Source organism: Mus caroli, chromosome 1, assembly GCF_900094665.2.
Source record: "Mus caroli chromosome 1, CAROLI_EIJ_v1.1, whole genome shotgun sequence".
In the NCBI taxonomy this organism is placed as follows: Eukaryota; Metazoa; Chordata; class Mammalia; order Rodentia; family Muridae; genus Mus; species Mus caroli.
Genome location: NC_034570.1, coordinates 130,667,979 through 130,682,180, shown reverse-complemented (window position 1 = coordinate 130,682,180; position 14,202 = coordinate 130,667,979). Strand labels below are relative to the sequence as shown.

General features: G+C 37.9%; 1 protein-coding gene across 2 annotated transcripts in view; it reads right to left on the bottom strand.

Moving 5' to 3' along the window:
* Dennd1b (DENN domain containing 1B) overlaps window positions 1–14,202 on the bottom strand; it is a 209,379-nt gene that overhangs the window by 41,356 nt on the left and 153,821 nt on the right. The gene's annotated exons all lie outside the window — the stretch shown is intronic.

Here is a 14,202-nt window from a genome sequence, read left to right as displayed (position 1 = left end):
AGACAGGGTTTCTCTGTGTAGCCCTGGCTGTCCTGGAACTCACTTTGTAGACCAGGCTGGCCTCGAACTCAGAAATCTGCCTGCCTCTGCCTCCTGAGGGCTGGGATTAAAGGTGTGCACCACCAACGCCCGGCCAGAAGCCTTTTCTTAAGTTGCTGGCCAGAGCTGTCAGAGACTCCCCAAACATACAGCTATACAACTGCCTTTCACTGTACTCGGAGGCAGAAGGCGAGTGTCTGTTGGTGAAGACACCATGCGCTTAAAGAACAGGGTCAACTTGATGTGCTTAGTTCTGCAGTGACTAATGTGCTGGGGTAGTGATACCCAGGGGGCTCCCCCTTCTCACAGGAGGAGGAGAGGGGGAGAGGTGGGAGGAGCTATGGGGGGGGTGCTGGGAAGAGAAGTGGGGCTGATATTGGAATGTAAAATGAATAAGTAAATAAATTAATGAAAATGATAAAAATCATTCCAAGGGCTATTAAAAATTTAAAAACAAACAAACAAACAACAACAAGAACAGAGCCACCAGCCCTGTGAGTTGGAATTAATACGAATGCCTCCACCCTGAGGACTAAATCTTACAGTATGGCACAATAACCCTAAGGGGACAGAAGTGGCACACACTACATGTAAAGGACAGCTCTCAAAGTGTTAAGACTTACTTAAGGAAAGGGAAACTATGCCTAGTTCTGGGAATCTAGGTATGCACCAGTACCAGTAACATCATGGCAACTGGAAGCTAGTCTATAACCACTGACAAACTAAGCCAGCATAATTCCTAACAGCAATCTATAAACATTTGTCCTGATAACCACAGGTAACGAGAGTCCTCAGTTCTCATAAAGGAAACCTCTCTTTTCAACAGATGGAGATCACAACAGAAAACTACAAGCAAACAAAATGCAGAGTTGTGGAGCCCAGTCCCCATGAATGAATCTATCAAAACACTCCCACACCTAGAGCTCAGGGAATGTTGCAGAACAGAGGGCAGAAAGACTGGAAGAGCCAGAGGAGCAGCGAGTTTGCTCTGGGACATGACAAAGAGTACAGCAAAAAGCCCAAGAAGCCCCAACTCTCCACATGAACTACAGACAACAGAGAAAAGCTTCGAGTGAGAACGGTGGTCTTCGACACCTGGGTTTGGCACAAATGTCTGGCATACAGTCTTAATTACTGCTGTGGTTTAGTGCTAGTTGGAACACATAGTCTTATTCTGCTTGGTCCCAGACACACAGTTTAAATGGAATGCAGCTGAAGGGATAAAGAAGGCTCAAAAGATGTTAAATTTTTTACCATACATTTTTACTTGACTTTAAAGGTAAAAAATTACATCGCTATAACATATCAACATTTTATCTAGAGATCAAAGTCAGTAATATGATGTTGGTGTCTTCACTGTATACAATAAGTGATTAATTTGAAAATAAGACAGTTAAAGACATGTAAAATTTCACTTGCACATGTTTTAATATAGCAGTATAAATCAAATTAAAGAGATGTAATTCCATGGACTAAGAATCATTTTTTAAAATATTGGTTGAAAGGAAGATAATAAATTTAAAGCAATATATTACTTACAAAGAGAATGAACTAAGCCATCCTTTTAAAGGACTTAATTTATTCTAAAAGATTAAGAGTTTAAGACTTTTTAAAAGGTTTTCCATTTTGTTTAGGGAACATAATCCATTCATTTTATTAAACAAGTGGAATAGTTTGAGTCAAAAAAAAAAAGAGAGAGAAAGAGAGAGATAAATCCTGAACCTCTCTAGGGTTGTGCCCTTCTATAAATCCCGAACCTCTCTAGGGTTGTGCTCTTCTGAGAATGCACTTCTGAGCATGAGTAGCTAGTTCATGTAAGTAAACGAGTGAGGGGGGCCAGCAAACACTAGTCACCTGATAAAATGGCATGTGCTAGCACTGATTTTGCAAACATCCTGTCAGTGAGAATCAGACACGTCTCAATGTAACAGAGTAAGTGATGCTTTCAAATACACATATAAATTATAAATGCAGATATACACATATTGACATCAGGTATAGATATCTGGAAAAGGGTATTAATGGAGGGGAAAGCTGAACACCAAGTTCTCTGAACTCTTTTAACAATGTCTAGTTCAATAACAGCTTTTCCTTTTAAATCAATTTTTCCCAAATCGACCTGGCTTGTGGCCACCCCACTGTGCTGTCTCTGCAACCATTCAGAGTGTGCAAGAGACCAAACAGTTTTAGGTAAAGCTGCATATAATTTTGAAGTAAAACAACCCCTGCGCCCCCCCAACAGACACATACAGACACACACAGACACACACACACCCACACACACCACATAAAAACCAAAACACCAAAAACCAAACAACCAAACAAAACCGAACTGATTTCTGTTGAAAAAAATGATTTCATAATATATTGTTTGAGTTATAGTGTCTATTTCATTTAGCAAACATGTTATTTTCAGATAGCTGAAAAACAGTTTTAAATTAGTTTTCTTTTTTACTGCTAGTAATAACAAGTAATGCTGTCAGCAGTAATGATAAATATAGCCTCAGATAAGCAACGAGTAGATTTGCAATACAATTTTAAAGCCTGTTTTGAAAGATGGTACATTGAACTCTATAATTTTTAAAAAATAAATTATAAAGTGATAAACTGGCATGGGGCTGAGGAGACAGCTGGTGAGAAAAACGTTTTTAAAATTCACACACATACACACCCCATTACCACTGCTCTCACCACACATACACAGCCCATTACCACTGCTCTCACCACCACCACCACCATCAAAAGAAGCTGGTTTGTGAGGACCAACATCTGACATTGTCCTCTGGACTCCACAAACATGCAGACAGACAGACAAGTATACTCACACATGCGTACAACTGATAGATACACTACACACAGTTCTCAAGACAAGTGAGATTATATATAAGATGAGGAACTATTTCTATTCTACATCTTCAATAGTAGCAAGAAATAGATTTTGTTAACCCGTATGGCAGAACATAAATAGTGACGAAGTTCATGACATAAACATTCTCAAGCTGCAGAGTTTTTTGCTCTTCTTTTGATCCTGGTATCACTAAAATCTGTCTAAACATTTCTAATCTTCACACCGTTGTTTTATAGGAAACTGTCTTAATGTAAAGAAATCTTTGCTTTAAAGCCACTTGAGCAAATAGTACTATTCATAAAAATCCAGCAAGAAAAAAAGAGGCCATAAATTCACAAAAGAACAAGGTAGGTAGGTATCTCGGAAGGTTTGGAGGGAGAGAAAGGAAGGGAAAATTGAGTTTTAAAATGCAATTAAATATACAATTAACTGGAAAATGTAATACATTTTAGAAAATATACATCATGGCAGCCTCCCCCCCACACACACCCTCAAATGTTTTTTGAATGTATCATTCTGGTCAGATTCCCAGATTAAAGTTGAAATGAAGGATCAGCTGTGAAGGGTCAGCTGACCAGCTCTAAGAGATAAATGTATGCTTTCCTTTACTGAATTCCCCCACTTTGGTGTATTTCCAGAATAAATCTAAAACTCCAAAATAATTCATTATGAACTTTCCATTGCCTTTATGGTCTACACAGGACAGAAATATTTAATTTTAATCCACCTATCAAAATTGGGATGTCAATAATTAGGTTTCATGACTTTGATATTTAAAGTATAGTATTTCATTTGGGGGGAAAAACTCTTAAAAATCATTGTGTTAGGGATAGCAGTCAGTGGTGCAGTTATTTAGCAAGTGTGGTAATTTGAATAAGAATGGCTTGAATGTATAGTCTCCAGGGTATAAAACTCTGATAGGATTAGAAGGATTAAGAGGTGTGGCCTTGCTAGAGGAAGTGTGTGACTAGGGGTGGGCTTTGAGGTTTCAAAAGTCCATGCCAGACCTGGTCTGTCTCTCTGTCTCTGTCTCTTTCTGTCTGTCTCTATCTCTGTCCCAGCCCTGCAGTGTCCCCCCTCTTCCCCCCCTCTCAGAAAGGTATCCAGATGGAAGAGGAGATGGGGAGAACTATAGGAGAGGGAGGAGAAACCAGGTACATCTATTTTCAATAAAAGGAGAAAAGAGAAAAATATATACTAAAAGTGTGAAGAGATGGCTTAGTAATTATTCTCATCTTTGTACTTCAATGTCCAGACATTTCCTGCTCCCTAGAGTCTAGGCCTCCTAATTTCACCAAAAAGAAAAAAATGATTGAGTGGAGAAACAAAGTATACTCAGGAGGGTTGTTATTTATCCCCTGATCTCAACTCCCTAAGTCCACTTCTGAAGCTCCTTAAAGAAAGGCAGAGGAGCTGGCAGGCTGGCCTCCATGTCCTCTCCCTCAGGCCTTTAATCACCATCTCCACCTCCACACCAGCAAGGCTGCTGTTATTTGATTAACACCAGGAGCACTGGCAATTTAGCCCCCTTGAAATTCTTTACTTGCCAAGTTCTCCCAGATTTCTGCTCCACCTCACTGCTGGACCACTCTCCCTCCCACAGCTCCTGCCTACTCTCCCCTGCTCTGACCTTGCCTATAAAAACACTCCTATTCTATTCGCTGAGGAACCCTGGTTCTTCATCTCCAGTCCAATTTTCTCTTGTACCTTGTTTATCTGTTTGCCTACCCAATACCTTACTTGAATATCTAATAAACATGTTGAATTTATAGTGTTTCTGAAACACCATTCTTGTAAGAACATTTTTAGCCACAATCCCACCAAGCTCACTAAAGTGACACTGGCACCTGTCTGGCTTCTTCCCTCCTCAGAAAGCATATGATTATCTTTTTAATAGTAAGACTTTTGCAATATATTGTCTGGCCTCCTCATGTAAACAGATGTATCATTCCGTTCCATTGTCTGTTCCCCACTGCTATTAGCTCTCAGCTGCATTATACAAACAGCCTGAATCTCTTTGGGGCTCTGCCTTTGGTTAGCCCACAGGAGGGCACTGCTTATGCTCAGACCACACTATTTTAAGTGATGCAGGTACACACAGGGGTGTGTATGTAGACCATTGCCTCTGCCAGTGCCATTTCTCCTGTCTTGTCTTGCTCTGTTCATTTCTCTACATACTTACAAGTTAGACCTCTACATATTTATTTTGTTGCCTCACTCCCTCCCGCTTAGGAATGAAGGAGGTTCCTCCCTACTCTGCTCTCTAAGACATCCCATCCAGAGCAGGGATGTCATACAGGGGCTATTCATATATTCTGCAGAATGGAGGAAAAGGGAGAGAAGGCGTAGTAGCTGTCTCTACCTTGTTAATGAGACTTCATGACACTGAGGTTTGAAGGCAGGTCTGAATTGGCAAGTTTAAAGGTAAGATTCAATAATGTGCCTGTTTTGCAGACTCTCTAGGACTCTGATGAAGGAGGACTAACAGCCATTTTGAGTGCTACTTGAACTCAAAGTACATCTTTTGTACTGCTATGCTCTTGCCCTGTGAATTCTTCTGCACCCAAGTGGTATGCCCCTTTGCCTCATTTGCTGCTTTATTCCTTTTAATACTGTGGGTTATATGACCGGTGCCACCTAATGCTGCAAGAGTCAGGAACCATCGGGGCTAGTCACGTAAGTGTTGCTCTTAGCAGCAAAACACTTCCCTGGAATAGCCACCATGACAAAGGTCAATAAGAAAACTGGAGAGTTATAGCAATTTATTGTTTAGGTTAAAAAGCTTTTTAAACATTTCCCCAAATCCCTAGTTAACATCAAAGGAATGTATTTGGCTTCTGACCCATTCCTTTTATCCAACAGCTTACCAAGTCAGGGAAAAGGGGTCATGTAGTGAGCTAAGAATCTTGCAGGTTTTTCATTTCTACAGAACAAGAAACTGCAGATATCCCCTAATTTATAAAACTAGTTTTGATGAGTTTTATTATATTCAACTTCAGATTTTTTTAGATACTAAAATTGTCACAATATTTTTTAGGCATATTCCATATAGTAGATAGTTGCCCTACTGTTTTTAATTTGTTTATTACTACTAAATACATATTAAGTACATATTAGGATATAGAAGTACTTAAGACATAAACTGTCATTCATATCATTAAAGAGCCTATAACTCAAAAAAGTCAAACAAAAGAAGAAATGTTATATGGCACAGGTTCAAAGATCCTAAGAGGAAAGGGATTCTGAAAGGATAGAAGGTCCAAACAGGAAAGAGACACTAGTAAGTCTAAAGACTAAGCTGTGGAATGCCAGCCAGCGAGAGGATACTCAGACAGAAGAGATGATCATAAGCACACAGGCATTATTTCGTCAGTAGGCTATTCTTAGAATGAGAATAAAGACCTACTGCATGCAACTCACAGCCTAGACTGCCTCCAAGTTGTTTAACCGCTGGAGCTGGCTTTATAAGTTCAGAAGTGGAGCCAGGTTACATATGATTATCTCGATTAGTAAGACAGATTAGAAGAGGCATTCAAAAAGCACCTACTATAAAGTCAGTTTTAACAAAGCTCATTTTTATTTACTTATGTCATAACTCAATATTTTAGTCCTCTATTATAATTTAGACTCAGAAGCATGAAGACATGACATAATTGTCACAGAATACATGCCAACCATCTCATTATGGCTAGAGCAAAAGTATTTGGCAAATGTAAGAGCTGAAGAGAAGAAAATTAAAGTCTTTTTGTTCTATAAAGGAACTTGAAACATTAGGCTTGAACTACAGTGTAGACCAAAAAGAATGAAAAGAAATAAATACTACAAAGAGATAAATACTACAAATGGATGTTCTTCCAATAATAACAATTTGATAGAATTGTTATATTACTGAAAATAATAGAATGACTATTTTCTTGGGGTTTGATGGTCAAAACTTTTCTCATAATGCAATTATTTACATATTTATTTACTGCACATTATCTGTTATTTTGTTTCTCCTTAGATAATACTAAAGTTTTCTTTATTGAAATAGTAATCTTCCGTACTAATCGAAGAATCACCATTTATCCTTTATTGTGATCAACACAGTAGTTTATGAATATTTTAGATATGAATTCCCTATGTATGTAAAAAAGTGTTACAGATAAATTTTCCTCTGACTTAGTTAGCACTGACCATAGGCAGAATTCTGTGCAGGAAACTCCAGGCAAAGTGCCTTCTTAGCGCAGTAGGCAGCGCGTCGGTCTCATAATCTGAAGGAAACTCCTGAAGTCAAACATTGTAATCAGATGTGTTCTCAACCTTAGGGAAGCTCATAATATAATAAGAAAACTAAATTCACTTAAATGACATTTCAATTCGTTACATTTATACCCCAAGCACAAGGGCACACATTTCTGTAAAATAAACAATACTACAGCTTAAATCATATATTGACATTTACACACTGATAGATGGAAATGTCAATACACCATATATTCACCAAGAGTCAGGTCATCAAGACAAAACCTAAACAGAGACATACTGGAGCTAACATGCTATAAACCAAATAGACCTAATAGATATTTAGGGAACATTTCACCCAAACACAAAAGAATATACCTTCTTCTCTGCATATCATAGAACATCCTACATAATTGACCACATACTTGAACACAAAGCAAGGTTTAACAAATACAAGAAAGTTGAAATAATTCTCTGCATCCTATCAGACTACCACACCTTGAAGGTCAATATCAACAACAGAAACAACTGAAAACTTACAACTCATAGAAACTGAACAACTCTCTACTGATCAAAAGTAGGTCAAGACAGAAATAAAGGAAAAACATGAAAGACTTCTAGAATACAGTGAAGATTAATACACATCATACCCATAACTATGAGACAAAATCAAAATGGTATTAAGAGGAGAGTTCATAGTATTAAGTGCCTACATTAAAAAAATAGAGATATCTCAAACTAACAACTTAACAGCACATCTGTTAGCTCTAGAAGAGGAAGAAAGAAGTACACCTAAGAGATGTAGATGACAAGAAATAATCAAACTGAGAGATGAAATAAAATAGAAACAAAGAGAACAATGAAGAAAAATTTTGAAACAAAGAGTTGGTGCTTTTTTTTTTTTTTGAGAAAATCGTCAAAAGAGACAAACCCTTATCCAAACGACCTAAAAGACAGAAAGAGAATATCCAAATTAACAAAATCAGAAACAAAAGGGGACCTAACAGACACCAAGGAAATCCAAAGAATCATTACATACTCCATGAAATTGAAAAAACCTAAAAAAACATCAACAATTTTTACCACAATACGACTTACCAAAGTTAAATCACAACCAGATACACAATTTGAATTGACCTATAACCACTAAGGTAATACAAGCAGCCATTAAAAGTCTCCAAATAAAAATAAAAATGCCTAAGGCCAAATGGTTTAGCACAGAATTCTACCAGACTTTCAAAGAAGAGTTAACACCAATGTTCCTCAAATTATTTCCCAAAATAGAAACAGAAGAAATATTGCCCAATTCATTTTATGAGGCCACAGTTACCCTGACACTCAAATCACACAATGAATCACCAAAGAAAAGAGTTATAGACCAATTTCCCATATGAATAAAGATGGAAAAATACTCAATAAAATGGTAAACTAAAGACAAAACTACATTAAAAAAATCATCCACCATAATCAAGTTATTTTTATCACAGAGATATAAGGATGGCTCAATATATAAAAAAATCAGTGACTGTAATCTATCAGATAAACCAACTGAAAGACAAAAACACATGCTATCTCATTAGATGCAGAAAAGGCCTTTGACAAAATCTAACACTCTTTCATGAGAAAAGTCCTGGAAATATTAGGAATAAAAAGGATAGACCTAAACACAATAAGGGCTATTTTCAGCAAGCCCTAGCCAACTTAAAATTAAATGAAGAGAAACTCAAAACGAAAATCCACAGTTTTTCCACTCTCTTCACATTTATTCAATATGGTACTTGCAGTATTATTAGCTAGAGCAATAAGACAACTGAAGAAGATCAAGGGAATATAAATTGGAAAGAAAGAAGTCAATGTATAATTTTATATATTATACTATATTATATTTCACAGGTGATATGATAGTATACATGAGTGATCCTCAAACTTCTACAGGGAATTCCTACAGCTGATAAACATAGCTTTGAATGAAGTGGCTGGATACAAGACTAACAATAAATAAATAAATTAATTAATTAATTAAATAGGTATCCCTCCTCTATGCAAAAGACAGATTGAAAAAGAAATAGAGGGGACAATACCTTTCACAATAGCCTCAAAAGATATAAAAATCTTGGAGTAACTCTTACCAAACAAATGAAAGATTTGTATGACAAAAAACTTCGTCTTTTAAGAAAGAAACTCAAGAAATTATCAGAAGAAGGAAAGATCTCCCATGCTCATGGATTGGTAGGATTCACATAGTGAAAATGGTCATCCTACCCAAGGGTTTTTACAGATTCAATGCAATCCCCATTAATTAATCAAAATTCCAACAAAATTCTTTACAGACCTTAAAAGACAGTTCTTAACTTCATATGGAAAACAAAGAACCCAAGACAACTAAAACAATCCTGACTGCTGCAATCCAAACAAGAACTGCTAACTTTATGGGCATCCCTGATTTCAAGTTATATTACAGGGCTACAATAATAAAAACTACAGCGTACTGACATTAAAATAGATGATGGGACCAAATTGCAGATGCAGACATAAATCTACACACCTATGGACACTTGATTTTTGATAAAGAAGCCAGAAATACATAGAGGGAAAAAAAAAGACATCATCTTCAGTGAATGGTGCTAGTCAAACAGGGTATCAACATGTAGAATGCAAATAGATCCACATTTATCATCCTGCACAAAACTCAAGTCCAAATGAATAAAAGACTATAAGATAAAACCAGAGACCATAAACCTGATAGAAGAGACAGTGGGAAACCAGCTGTGAACACATTGTCACAAGAGATAAATTTCTGAACAGAACACTAACCACAGAGCACAGGCACTGAGCCCAAGTGGGATCTCATGAAATCAAGCTGCCTGTTTAAGGCAAATGACCCTGGCAGTAGAAGAATCAGAAATCAGCAGCCTACCAAATGGGAGAAGAGTTTTACCAACTCTATATCCAATAGAAGTCTAATATCCAAAATATATAAAGAAATCAAGAAACTACATATGAAAAACCCCAAATAAACCAATTTAAAAATGGGGTATCGATCTAAACAGAAAATTCTCCACAGAGAAATCTCAAATGGCTTAAGAACACTTAAAGAAAATTTCAGCATCCTTAACCACCTGGGAAATACAAATCAAAACTTCTTTGAGATTCCAATTTACATGTGTTAGAATGGGTAAGAACAATAACGCAAATGACAGCTCATGCTGGTGAGGACATGAACCAATGGGAACACTCCTTCATTGTTGGTGGGCGGGGAGGAGGATGGGGCTGAAGATGGGAAGTGCAGCCATGTGTAGCCACTAGGGAAATCAAAATGGCAGCTTCTTAGAAAACTGGAAATCACTCTGCCTTAAGACCCAGCTATACCACTCTTGGGCATATAAGCAAAGGATGCTCTTTCCTACCACAAGGACACTTGCTCAGCCATGCTTACTGTTGTTTTATTCATAACAGCAAGAAATAAAAACAATCTATAAAACCTGCAACAGAAAAATGGATAGTGAAAATCTGGAACATTTACACCATGGAGTATTAGTGAACTATTTTCAAAAAATGATAACATGAAATTTGCAGACAAACGGATAGAACTAGGAAAAAAAATCGTCCTGAGTGAAGTAACCAGACCCAGAAAAACAAGTAAAGCATGCATTCACTTATAAGTGGATATTAGCCATTAAGTAAATAATAGCCAAGCTTTAATCCCTAGATGCATCAAGGTTAGGTATAGAGAAGGGCTCTAGGGAAGATGTGAGGATCTCCCTTGGGAATGGAAAACAGAATAGATTTGCAGGTGAAGTGAGGAAGAGATGGAATGTAGGAACAGAGTGGGGAGCTAAGTGGGCAGTAGTGTGAAAAGCACTGCAGTGGAAACTTCCTACAATCTATGAGGAGGTGGGGACTCCTGGTAATGCAGGGTACTAAGTCTGAAGCCTCTTACTGTAGCCAGGCAAGTCTCCCAGGAGCAGGACTGGGTTGCATTTGGTTGAGTGGTTGGATGAGGGGGTCCAGTGCAGCTCTCCCAACAACCCAAGCTGACGCTAGGGCAGAGGGCCACTCTCAGCAAGTGAACAGAGGAGTCCCACTGCCCAGGACAACATCCATAGAGATCACTGAATGCAGAGAGGCCAAGCTGGTGCCTGGATGGAGCCTTCTCTGATTTCCATTTATTAAGTATTTTTCAAATCTTCTGTTTGCTAGCCATTACTTCACTAAGATTCTCAGCCCTATGAAAGTAGCTGAAATTCAACTATTTAAAGTGATTCTCCCTGACACAAAACAAAGGGTCAATATATTCTTAACAAAATGGGAAAACACAGTCATAGAAAAACACTGCAGATTCAATGACATTGGGGGCTAGGGAACATAGGGAACTAGGGAATGCTTCACAATGGTGAAGGCAGGTATGCAAAAGAGACAAACTACAGCAACACAGGATAAGTATTATTACAGGCATGCACAGAGTTTCATCTATAACCTCTGTCCTCTAGAGAACCATGACTAAAACAGAAGGTACTGACAGTGGGACAGGCATGTCACTAGACACAGGATGGGTTGTGGGTTTACTTTTGGCTTTGTATACACTCAAACTACAGTCAGAAGATGGTGACTTAAGCAGTATTTTGTTTGACATGTTTTGCTTTAAAATATACAATGCTGTACTTTATAGAGGTGTTTTTAGGAAAAAAAAAAAAACAGTAGACATCATAATATATAGACACTTTCCCACACTCTAAAAAAGTACTGTGGTTTCCCAGACTGGGCGCACACAATCCTGGAGGCCCTGCTTATTACTCACTTGCTCACTCACGACTGACAGATTCTAGGAGAGTTATGCACTTGTGACTGCGCCCAGCAGGCCCCAACAGAGAGCTCCAAATCCCTCCTCACACAGGTGACACCAACTCACGGAAGTGGATCCCAAAGACAGGTTTGTGGAGAAAAGCCTTGGTGGTGCCGTGGTGGGCCTCAGTGACTGGGAGATGAAAAGTGACTGGGAGATGGCTGAGAGGGGCCAGTATTCATACGTGAAACAGTCTAAGAATAAACTATACTCAGAATGTATTCTCCTTGTAAATCTATACATGAACGGGTACTTGTTATATAAAAACGTTGAGTAAATACATATTTATATTAGATTATGAAAGATAAGAAAGATTTGAGATGATTAATAAAAGACAAATGTTTAACTGAAATCTTCCCTACCATTTTCTTCTTCAAATGAGTTAGCAATTGCATAAGCCAAACTGTTTTTCTCTTTGGAGGGTGGGGGTGAACTGTCTATGTAAATTAGAGATCCTTTACTATTAATCAGATATCCTAACAGAATCTACACTGCCAGTCAAGAGGGCCTATGGTCATGGAGAGGTCTTAGACTCACAGAATAAACTTTAAGATTTAAAATGATTTGAGATGCTAAACTCAGCCATGTTCTTAACCTTGGGAAGTACATAAGCAAAGAAACTTTTTTTAACCAGTGGATTTAGTAGTAAATAATACACAACAAGATTTCCTTATTGTATTAGTAAAGTATTAAATACAAGCAAGAAACTTAAAATATGGCTTAACTCTTCATAAAGCTGCAATATAGAGAAGTACGGTGATGTCAAAATCAAGGATTTGATGAATTATTTCTGGAATTCCATCCAAATTTATTATCTAAGCAGGATTTAATGCAAATGGAACCCACTGTCGTCTCTCTAAGCTTTCTGTTTATTTAATGTTATCATGTAATATAATAGGTAAGGGCAGCTCGGCTTAATAGTCCAGTCCAACTCCCATCACAGATGGGGAAGCAGACACACAGAGGGATTTACAAGTCAAACATTAGTAAGAACTCAATCTATTAGAGCCTAATCCAGAGACATGACCAAAAATGCCTTCATAAAATACCAAAATTAATATTGAATCTAAAAACTCAACAGTCAATGCTGATGGTAAAGGAAAGCATGTGGCACCTGATGCTTTGTCAATGAAACCACTTAGCGGCAGGCTAGACCACTTAGCGGCAGGCTAGATTAGGAGAGCAGGGATGCTCAACACAGGGCATGTTAATAATAAAAACAAGTGTCTGAGGACTATCCTACAACATGGTTGCCACAGTTCATGGTAAGTCAGTATTTACTCCTAACTTGCTGAGTAAATTTTGTGCATGCTCACTACCAAAACTATGTCAGATGAGAGTTATCTAGCAGAGTGAGATCGCCCCAACCTGCGTACGTGGATACATATGTGTCTATGTGAATATGCATCAAGTCATAACTGCTAAACAGTTTTGTCAATTAAAGTTTTCAAAGTAAATATAAGATACTATAATTAAATAATAATCTAACAGGACTTAAATCTTTCTCTCTGGGTTTCTGTCTCAGTGAGGGATTTCTTTGCTAGGATAAAACATGATGGGCAGAAGCAACTTGGGGAAGAAAGGCTTTATTTCATCTTAGAGCTTGTAGTCCATTATCTAGGAAGTAGTGCAGGAATTCTGGGAAGACACCTGGAGGCAGGAGCTGATGCAGAGGCCATGGAGAAGTGCTGCTTACTGGCTTGCTCAGTCTGCTTTCTATAGCACCCAGGACCACCAGCGCAGAGGTGGCTTTATCTATAACATGCTGGGCCAACTCACATCCATCCCTAATTAAGAAAGTACCCCACAGGCTTGCCTACAGCCAATCTTATGGAGGCATCTTCTCAATTGAGGGTTCCCTCCCAGACAACTCCAGCATTTTTAAGGATGACAAAAAACCTAAGCAGCACAGCCTATCGCTACAGAAAAGACCACAATCACTTCAGCTTGGTTTTTGCCTTATGTTTTTTTATCATTTTTATCATATAGCATAATCATATCATAAATATGTTTTGCTCATTTGGATACTTGAAAAAGTACTCAACACGCACATATGCACAACTTTGTGATATTTCATTTACATCATTTATTTTTACTTTTATTACAATTGATTTATTTCCCTAATGTAGTGTCCTACTACAGAAAGTTGGCTCAGCTGCATATGTATCAAAAGATGGCCTAGTCGGCCATCACTGGAAAGAGAGGCCCATTGGACTTGCAAACTTTATATGCCTCAGTACAGGGGAAC